Source organism: Meleagris gallopavo, chromosome 28, assembly GCF_000146605.3.
Source record: "Meleagris gallopavo isolate NT-WF06-2002-E0010 breed Aviagen turkey brand Nicholas breeding stock chromosome 28, Turkey_5.1, whole genome shotgun sequence".
NCBI lineage: Eukaryota > Metazoa > Chordata > Aves > Galliformes > Phasianidae > Meleagris > Meleagris gallopavo.
This window is the reverse complement of record NC_015038.2, coordinates 3,481,967-3,492,676: the sequence shown is the minus strand read 5'-3', so window position 1 is coordinate 3,492,676 and position 10,710 is coordinate 3,481,967.

Here is a 10,710-nt window from a genome sequence, read left to right as displayed (position 1 = left end):
CAGGAAGTCTGTGAGGTTCACAGGCCATTGGGGTGAACAAATGAGCACCTGAGAGCCCCCACAGCACAATGAGTTGCCCAAGGGACTGCGTGGTGGTGTCTGTTTTCCTATTTTCTCTTTCTTTTTTTTCTTTCTTCTTGTTTTCTTTTAAACCCTAGGGAAAGTTAAGCTTTGCAGAAGGCACTTGCGCCTCTCAACTTCCAGGAGCATCCCTGGTCTGAGGTTTATCCTTCTGCTGATCCATGGCAGCTTTTTAAATTCGAGTTTAGAGGATAAGAGGCAGAGAATCAGATGAATGAGAGCAAAGATGCTGTTGCTTTGCCTGATGGGTCTTCTCCCATCACTTCTTGGCTGCATGAGGCACTGGAGGAAGCTGATGGTGCACGGTGTGACAGGTCGTCCGTCCATCTGCTGTGGTGAGGATATCTTGTAACCAGGTTTTGGGCTGTGGGAGCCTTTTGCTGAGCCTGTTCCATCTGAAGGCAGCAGCTCTGTGAGTGCTTCTGCATCAGGTGAGAGGGATGGGCTGGGAGAGGGGGGATGGAGCTTCCCAGTGTCAGCAGCACTACAGGTATGGCACCACCTGGCTGCCCTCCATTAGGATGAATGATTTTTAGTAGAATGTACACGGATTTGAGGTCCAGAATACGAAACAGCTCTCATGAGAGCTGGTGCCCAATTCCCTGGGTGGTTTGAATCCAACTGCCTGAATCCAATGGGTTTGGTAGAGGAGGGCTCCTTTCCTGTATTTCCACCCTTCTCTTCCTCCCCACGGCAAGGATCCTGGTGTGTGGCATGGCCTGGTGTGTTCTGAGCTCTGCATCCAGCCCACATCCTCAGCACCTCATTCACGAGCAAGAAACAAGCCTGGCACATAGGGGAGTTCTCAGGCTGTATGGTGAGCTATAGCAAACAGCTTCGATACCTGTCCCTATGTGGTTTCACCTATAGGAGATGTGTGCATCTGCATTTTCTTTCATCTCCCTGCATATGTGCAGGTAGAGAAAATGTTTTCTCTCTTCCCTTAGAGAAGCAATGGCCTGCTGTGAAAACGAACTCTTGGGCTAAGCTGCTGTATTTCCATCCCCCAGAGAGGGGCACTGTTGGATTTCATTCTGGATATAAGAGATCGATCTGTTTCTCTTTGCTTTTTGCTAAAGCTCCTCCAGGAGGGGCACGAAATCCCCTTTAAGGAGGGATAAAGCCATGCAACGTGCCAGCAGCACTCAGCACTGCGTGAATCCTTCCCTAAAAAGAGAGCAAAGCTGAAAACTATCCAAACTCAATAGGGCAAGCCAGGCAGGTATGGATCTCCAATGAATGACCCATCGATGCCTAAGCCCCTGTGCTGCTTTGGCTTTTGGGGTCTGAAGGTGGGCTTTGCTGAAGTTCCTTGTTTTTCCCCTTGCAAAACAGATATAGATATGTATACATATTTTTATGTCATTTCTCCAGCACTGGCGGGTGGTAGGATGTATTTGTTGCCTTTTCTGCTTGCTGGGAGCTGACTGATGGTTCCAGCAATGTCCCCAGTGGGGAACTGCTCCCCTGGTTTGCTGCCTATGTGTTGGAAGGAGGATGGAGGGAGCAGGCCTGCACCTCTCTTGCTCTCTGCAAAGTGCTGATTTTGCAGCTCTGTGGCTCAGTTTCCCCATTTATAAGTTTTCCTTGGATGGTGTTTTGAGGCTACGTGATGAAACTCCATTCCAGACTTTTCCCCATGCTCCTCCATCTCTCCTCTGTTTGCAGGGCAACCGATTGCTTTACCACCTCCCTTTTTGCCACCACAGTCTTTGATTTTCCAGCTGAGTCTCCTCTGAAAAGAAACCACCTCCTTCTCCTTTGCTTACGAGGTTCCAAAATTTCCCAAGGATGAGACGGTCACATCAACATCCCTGCTCTGGTCCAGCAATAGAGACAAGGTAAGAAACTTCTTTCTTTGCTGCTGATTTCTCAGCCTTTGGTCAGCACAAAACAGTCCAGCAGTGGTGCCTCCATGGGGAAGGAAGATGTGGGGGTTTGCTAAGGGCTGGAGATGGGTGCTGCCATCTCCTCCTCCTTCGAGGGTGGCAGTGAGAAGATGCTCTCTGCCCAGGGAGGAAGAGATGTGTGCTCAGGTCAGAGGCAGTGCTGAGAGTTTCCCATTACTGATACAGAATAGCTGGATTTCGGTGGCTGGGAGCTGCTGTGACGTGAGTTGGGGTTATGCAAACACAAGGAGAAGGTAACGGGGGGCGAACAGGAGCCTGGCTGTGGATGGAGCAGTGTCAAATTGGGCAATGAAGAACCAGGGGTGGAACATCATCGGGGTCAGAGCGGGATCCGGGGTGATTAGTGAGGAGGAGGTGGTGATCAGATTGCCAAATGCTGCCCAGGCAGAGGGATAGCATAGCGTGGCCTCTGAGATCAGAGCGGGCAGAGAAAGCGATCAGGAAATATTAGAGAAGGGACAGCACTGGGGGATGAGGGCTCAGTGCTGGGTGATGCTGCCCTGGGGGTGAGGAGCTGGGACAGGGACTGCACTCTGCTCCCAGCTCTGCTCTGAATGCTCCTCACCCCAGACTGGGGATGGAATTTGCTATGGACGTGGCCAAGATCCTCACCTTACCCAGGGCACGTGGCTTTGTATTGCCACCAGGAAGGCTGCAATGCACAGGGATGTGTTGGGGGGAGTTCGATCCTCTGCACTAGTGAAAAATTCTTCTATAGGAGCATCCATCTTGCCAGAGGGCAGTGGGCATGGCAGCGAACTCCCAGAGCTCAAGGAGTGTTTTGTCACCACTCTGAGCCATAGGGTTTGGCTGGGTTGAACTCAGTGATCTGTGTGGGTCCAACTGGGGATGCTCTGTGATTCTATGATTTTATGTTCCCAACTCAAGAAGGGAGGAGGAACGATAGTAATTGCACCATCAGACAAGCAACAGCGTGCTGCACGCAAACCAGAAGGGAGATGTGGTGGACTAAAGCAGGCAACACGAAGCAAACCTGCTTTAACGACTTTTGGCTAAGCTTTCCATCATCCTGCTTGGGGTTTGGGGTTGCTAGGATCTGTAACAAAGGTGCATGCTCCTTTTCTTCCCCTGCACCATTGCCTAGCCTTGCCCTCACTTTACTGCCTGCCAGGGGCCCATTGGTGCGTGCAGGGTGCAGAGCTGTTGGCACTCGGCTGCAGGCACGGATGGACTCCGGCTGCTCCTGCTGGTGCTGGGCAGATGGCAAGCAGGCTGGGCTGCATTCTAAAAACGGGTCCAAAGAAAGCTTTTGTTTTGCTGCCCAGAGCTCTTCTTTCAGGCTTGGTGTTTCCAGGGCCTCGGTGGTTCCCCACGAGCAGGAGCAGCCCTGGGGTGTTGGGGATGTCTGACACAGGGGATGTCAGCGTGGTTGGTGGTACCTGTTGTGGTCTGGATAGGTGTGGGCAGCCAAAACCTTGGGAGAAGTTGGACTGAGCTTTGAAGTTTTCTGTGATGAGCAAATACGAGTCAGTCCTTGTGTCACACAAAGCGTGAAAATAAAGAAGAAAGAAGCATGTGGGACAGAGACCAGGTAGAAAGGTGGTGATGGAGACGACAGAGTGCAGGAAGGAGGGAGAAACACAATCCACCCAAGTGGGTACATAATTTATTTGCCTATTAGCTATTAATAAGCTGGCCTTTTGTATCAAGTCTCCCGACGTTCTTGTAACAACTTCAGGCCTTTCTGCAGAGCATCACCCTTTCTGGGTGTTCCTGTGCCACTTGCCATGCTAACATGATTCTTGATATGTCCCTCGCCCGGCGCCGTGCCTTCGTTATCACCATTCAGCTGAGCAAGTAATTAATGTGATTCCCCCATTACTGCGCTGTAACCACAACCTCTGGGAAATACCAGTGAGGTGGGAATGCCTCCTAGGGACACCAGGCATGCTTTGCTTTGGATGGTGCCTAAATGCTGAGGGAGGTCTTTGGGTCTGCCTGGTGAAAGGGGAACGGCCAAGCTGATGACTTGGGTGAGCAATGGACCTTCCCTTCCACCTCTTGCCAGTCGTGGTTACTGCAGGACTGGGGGGTGATACTTGATAACAGGAAGCACATCGGCTGAATGCAGCAAGGAGAGGTGGAGAAGACCCAATTCATCTTAGCAAAGTCATGGCTATCCTGCTGGGAATCCAGTGTGTGCCTTCCTCCCATCCTCCTCTCCACGTGTTGTACAAGAGAGAGTCACAACCCATCCCATGTATTCTAGGGGAGTCAAATGCACTTGGAGGCATATTTATAGGGTACTGACCAAGACACCATGCAGTAGTGTGGGAAGAACACATCTGAGCAGCTCCTATTTCCTTGGTCTTTGTGGCTCAGGGAACAAGGTGGCCCCTTTCTAATGGGAACACCCTCCTGTGACCTTGGGTTGCCTCATTGTTGCTGGATGCTGCCACTCAGAGCTGAGTGTGTGACTTATTTTTGTGCTTTCTTGCAGTAAGAGATGTTCAACACCTCCTGGGAACCCCTCCGAAAGGCCCCCAGATGTGGAAGTGCCACAGGTCAACTGGTCCTCAGTATATTCGCCTGGCATCCCTTGGGAAGAGGTGAGGGGATTCCCTTATGCTGTGCGTGTGATGTCCATGGAACAGTGATGGGGACAGCTCTGCTCTCACATTCTGAAGCTGTCCTTTGGGTGCTGAGCTCGTGGGTGCTCTCCTTTCAGGGCTGCTCCCCTCTCAGGCTTGGTTGCAGAAGAGTTTTGGTTTCTTTGCACCCCAGAGGTGCATCAGTGCAGTCAGCACAGCTCTGCTTGCAGCGCCGTGTTTCTTCCCTATGTTTCCTTTAAAACCAAGGACAGCAAGGCAAGATAGGGTTTCACGAGGGTATAGGATTTCTGAATCTGAGTCTTTCCTGAGACAAACTCTTTCTAATCCTTACCTGCTTGTCAGAGCCGCGCAGACACCAACACATCCGTACCCACCCAAAGGATCTCCTATTGCTGGAAGAACAGCTGCAATTTCGGCTGCCTGATCCTGGCTGCAGGTGGGTGAGTGCTGTTAATTATCTTTATTCCACTTGTAAAATTTGGTACGGTGTTAACGATACCGTGAAAATACGACAGAGCCCAACACCTGTGGGATGTTCCTACTTCTCTTAAGCTGCTCTTAATGTTATTTCATCCCCAGTAGGATGGGGAGGAACCACCTGGTTGACAAAGTTCCCGTTTATCTCCTGTTAAAATGATGCTTGGCTCATGGCTGTTCACCAGTTGTGCTGATACAGAAGTTCTGGATGCTCTTGGGTTCCTGCCTGAGCCCAGGCAGATACACTCTGTGCTTTCTGCATTTACAGCCTTTGCTCCTTTTCCAAGTCTTAAATAAAGTAGTTACTCTCGGCTGTGATCTTTTTAATGGCTTTGAATGCTTTGCAAGTCTTCCATTAGAAAATGATCGGCTGTTGCAATCTGCTTTATTGCAGAAAGATGCACTGAAGGCATGAGGAAATATGAGGAAATATTCGTTGCATGCAGTTTGCTCACGCTAAGCCATAAGGAGTGGGGCAAAATAATTCATTGGTATTTCTGGCAGGCTGAGCTCTATTGCTGCCAGGCAGTTGGTTTAACCTGAAAAAGGGGCAGGATGGATTAAATGCAGAGCAGATTACATCAGATTCACACTGCAGTAAGGAGAGAGAGAGAGAGAGAATGGGATCTTTTTATCTTGGCTTGATCTCGCCTAGAAATAAAGGGGTGCTTTAGAAGACTCTGAGTGACCAAGCATGGAGATTCCACTGAGCCATGTGGGGTTGTACAGCGTTTAGCCAATGATGCAGAGAATTTGGGGAGGATTTGTGCAATTTTGAGTCGATAGCACTTCTGATTCTGGTGGATGTGGTCTCAGGTTGGTGGGATGGAGCACCACACCAGCTTGCAGGGATGTATTTTTCTTTGGGCATCTCCTGACATGTCAAATGTGGGGCTTTCCTACACTTCGTGTCTGTTTTTCTTCTCGACTTTCTCAACAAAGATATCTCTAAGGTCTGATCTCCTTCCCATGTCAGATTGCCAAAAATCAAAGTGAATTGCTGCAGTCTGTGTCCATTGGGTGATTCCCACTCCACGTGGGAGACGGAGCTCAGCCCTCACTGTGATGGGCTCCCAGCTCTGCAGGACTTGTGGCCACATCAGGGCACAGTGCTGGGTTTGGCTGTTTGCTTTTCCAAAGGTCATGGGAAGGAGATTGAGAAATTGCTCTGAGGAAAAAGCCAGCTCTGATTTGGCACAGGATCCCAAAGGGCTGCTTATCACTCTGACATCCTCTTTTCCCTACAGCTGAAGGAAGATTTTCCAGGGCTGGTTTTCCAAAACCCCCCAAATGGTGGTTGTGTCTGCAGGCAACGCAGGCAGGGGTTTGGGGCAGCAGCAGCTCGGAAGCCTGCATGGAAAGCAATAGGTGATGCTCACCGTCCTTGGGATGGACCCAGGAGCCACATCCTGCAGCCTTTGTTCTGCACTGGGTCAGGGCTGCTTCTGTCCATGTCCAGATACAGGCAAGGTGACCCCACTGCCTGATCCATGGGGGAGTGGGTAAAACAAGGCAAGACAAAAATCCATTTGAAAAGCACAAAGGGATGCAGAGCTTCAGCAGATTAGGAGCTGAAAGCAAACTCAGGTTCCCAGTAATGGAGGGTTTTTCCACGCACTGGAGCAGAGTCAGTGCTCTCCTGTGTATGAGGATGTGCCTGCTCAACGGGACCCAGGGCTGAGGGATGCCAAACCAGTGCTGTGCTGGTGGTGGGAGCATGGGAGGGTCCAAACAGGGGTAAATGGATGCAGCCAGTGTCATAGCAGCACTGACCCAACTGCAGTTGGCAAAACAGCCCCTGAGCAGCTCTGCAAGGAAGGGTGGGGGGCAGAAAGGGGCACATTTGGGCTTCACCCCTGTGTTCTTCTTAGTGCTGCTCCTTCCTCACCTTCACTCAGAAAGCGAAGGCACGCATTGGCAGCCACAGAGATGGCAGGCTGGGAGTAAGCAGAACCCAGCAAGGGAGCAAAATCCCATTTCAGGCACAAGGAGAATGAGGGCAAGGAGTCCCACCAGGCTCACGTGGGCACTGGCATCGCCTTTCTGCCCAGTGCAGGACGGGTACGAGCATCCCACAGCCAGGAGCTGGGAGAGGCAGAGGAGGCAGTAGGACCAGGACCCTGGGGCAGGATGAAGATGATGCAGAAGCTGGGTTTGTTGCTCCCTTCCTCTTTGCAGTGGGTTAAAAGACTGGGGTGGGGAGGGAGGAGGAGGGGTTATTAGGTGGGTCTGGGGGGCTTGCTGTTCTCCTTTTGGGTGGTTTTGGGGTGATGGTGACCAAGTTGAGTTTGTCCTTGGAGAAAAGCTGGAGAATCAGAGGGTTGCTCTGGGATGCTGGGGGTGTGCTGGGAGCATCAGGAGCCAGAGGGTCGCACTGATAATCTCAGTCCTTTTGAACCTTAATTTTGTTCTTGCTGTATCCAAATTATGATGTCCTTCCCTGGATGGGACTGCAGGACTGGGATGCCTGCCCTGGGTCAGCTGCACTGCTCTCTGGCAAAGCACACGGTGCTGCCAACCCAAACGACCCCAACCCCTGCCCCTCCTCCTCCTGCTGCCACTGCTGCAAAGCTCGGGATCGATGCAGGTATCAGCATGACCCACTTAGTGTCTTCCTATGGCTTTCCATTTATACCATCCATCCACTTTTGGCTTCGGCCGCAGCCTCCCAAGAGGGTTAGTGCTGATGGCAGTGGGGTCAGGACGCTGCTCATCCCTTGGAACAGGAGGAGGTCACAGTGCTGCACCCCAGGCTTGGCCAAACCCGCAGCACTTTGGGGCAGATGGGGAAACTTTCCCATCGATTCGCCATCGACTCTCCTCGATCGCGTTACCTCCAACAGCCCATTCAGCAGCGCCGCGAGGCGCCGAGGCATGCCTCCTGCTTAACACCCACTTAAACCCTTTTTTATTTTTCTGAATCAGGCTAAAAACTCCCATGCTGGGTGTGGGGAAGGTGGGGAGGGCTTGGATCAGACCCAGGCGATTGCAGCCTGCCTCGCTGCGGAGCTCATTTTTGCCCCATCTGTCTTTTCCTGCTGTCGGACCGGCTTTGCAGCAGCTTTGAATGAGCACCTGTGATGGGGAGCACTTGGTTCCCTCCGTGCAGGGATGGCTGTGCTCAGCCCCACTTGTTATTAAATTGCTTCCTGACCCGGTTAATCCGTAGCTGATTAATTTGGGCTGGGTATCAGAAAGGTTTCATCTGTCTCATGGTGTGGACTGTATGTTCTGGGTCCTCTGCTAATCTGACTTATAGATATATTCCATATATATACCCTATATATGTGTGTGTACATCCTATATATGTGGAAAAATCAGAAGGGGGGAATGTACAGAGGGAGGCTGGCTGGGCATGCTGGCAGTGAGGGACGCATCCATCCTGCACCAGGAATCCAGCCTGCAAGTTTCCTCCTGTGCATCCTTCAATGTGGGGCTGCTGTGTGGTTATGCAGCATGTAGTGATGTTGTGGGTGGGGAAACTGAGGCACAGAGGAGGCTGGGGCTCTGAATTTGGTGGCTGCCAGTTCAGCCCAAGCATTTCTTTGATGGTGCAATTAAAGGGTTTAAATGTCAGGGCTCATCTTAACCTCTCCTTTTAAAAGCAAAGGTTTCTCTGTGCGTGTGGGTGTCACAGGTAGGACTTTAGGTTCACAGGGTGTTCTGTAGCTCCTTTAATTATCATTGGTTCATTAGCCTCAGTGCTGGAGTCAGAACAACAAGGAGCGAAGGCTTGTGTTGTGCTCACTGTGAATTCCAAGCCTCCCATGTTCTCCCCTTCCCCAAATCTTGCCCTGGTGCTGGTTTGGGGGCACTTCTGATTTGGGGCTTTGCTCATTTAGGGGCACATCTCACAGTGCTGAGGTATATGGAAAAGTCACCCCAATATGTCCTGAAGATGCCACAGAGTCAGCCCAGCCCAACCCAGGAGCCACACAGCTGCAATTAGCGCTGCACCCCAGCTAATTAGTTCTGCTAAAAATGAGGAAAACTAGCAGGGGCTAATTACTGCACTAATTTGATCTGTGAGCTGGAGCTTGGGTCTGGCTGGTGCAGAGCGGAGCACAGCAGCTTGCAGAGGTCTGTGCAAGCATCACTTTGTTCAAGAGCTTGGAACAGTCCAGCAAAGTCCCTCTGCAGGTCCATCCTGCCCTCCTGCAGCAGAGCTGTGTGTGCAGAGCTCTGCAGCCCCGCTCTCTGGATGCCTGCCCTGGCTGCAGGACGCCCTCGGGAGCAACGTTGTCCTAAAGGATAAATCCCAGCAGATGCCAGGAGCTGCTGCTGGTGGGATTAGTGGGACGGAAGCGTGGGAGGAAGATGGGGCGCCTGGCTGGGGGTAGGGAAATCCTGACACATCCCAAGTCCCCTCAACTGAGCACAGAGTGGTTGAACTCCTTTCAGCTGATAGATCCCCAGTGTGGAGGGGCTCTAGGGGTGCAGAAGGGGATGTGGAGCATGACAAACCAACCCTGAAGTCTGGGAGATGCTATGGCCCGTTTCCATTGCTGGCTGTAGGTGCGGATGCCCAGACCTCAGCTGCAGATGCCCCAACCCGTGGGTGCTGAGCTCTCCTATGGGACGCTGTGTTTTAATGTGCTCATTAACATCATGGGTGGAAAATACTTTGAGGACAGAGCCGGGAGCTGGGGGAAATGGAGGTGATCAGGTGCCACAGGAGCGAGGGAGCAGTGCTGTGCAGGAGCTGAGGCTGTGGCATATGGACAGGAATGTGTCCAAAGACAGAGGTCTGGGGAAGAGGAGGATGTGGGCTCACTGGTGTGAATGTGGGGCTCAGCCCTATGCAAAGTCACCCAGCAAGGTGGGACACGTGGCAAGGATGCGGTGGGGTCAGGAGGAGAGAAGAAAAATCTCAGTTCCTTTGGTGACTCACGATGCCATCCCACGGGGCCGTTCCTTCTCTCATTGCTTGGGGTGACAATCTGATGGCACTGCTTGTCCCCTCTCTGCGTTGTCCCTGTCAGTGCCATGCAGGGCTGTGCTGGCTGCTTCTTGTCACATCGGGGGGGTCAGGGGTGTCCCACGTGGCGGTGGCACTGCAGCCATCCCCTCCTGAAAAGGAGCCCACTGCATCCATGGCTGCAGGCAAGAGGTAGGTGGCACATGGGGATGCTCCAGCCCTCGGGCTTTCCCCCTCTCTTCTTTTTAATGCTGTTGGTGTTTATTAATGCTAAACAAGCCCGACTGCCTGCTCTAAATCTCTCTCCTGGTGCCAGCGGTGCTCGGTCCCCGTCCCCCTCACTGCCTCCCTCCTGGGCACCAGCTCAGACCTCACCACGTCACCGACCAGACCTGTCCCCGCTGGACCATCCGGAGCATTATTGGGGATTAAAGGTGGCATCCGCCAGAAGGGACCGTCCCTCCCCCGGCGAGCGGCTGGGGGAAGGAGGTGGGGGGCCTGGGTGCCCCCTGTTCCCCCTTTCCGATGGACCCCCGGCGCTTTGTAGGGCAGAGCAGGTGCCTTTCCCCGAGGCAACGGTGGGGCCGAGGCTCCAAACCACATCAGATGCTGCCAAAGCCCATCCCTGGCGTGCTGGGCTGCCAATTATACAGTGAACCAAATAGAGGAGAGACTTCTAAATGACATTGCCTGCTTTATCCCAACGGGACCTTTCAAGGGTATGGCTGGTGTTTGGTTTTTTCTTTTTTTT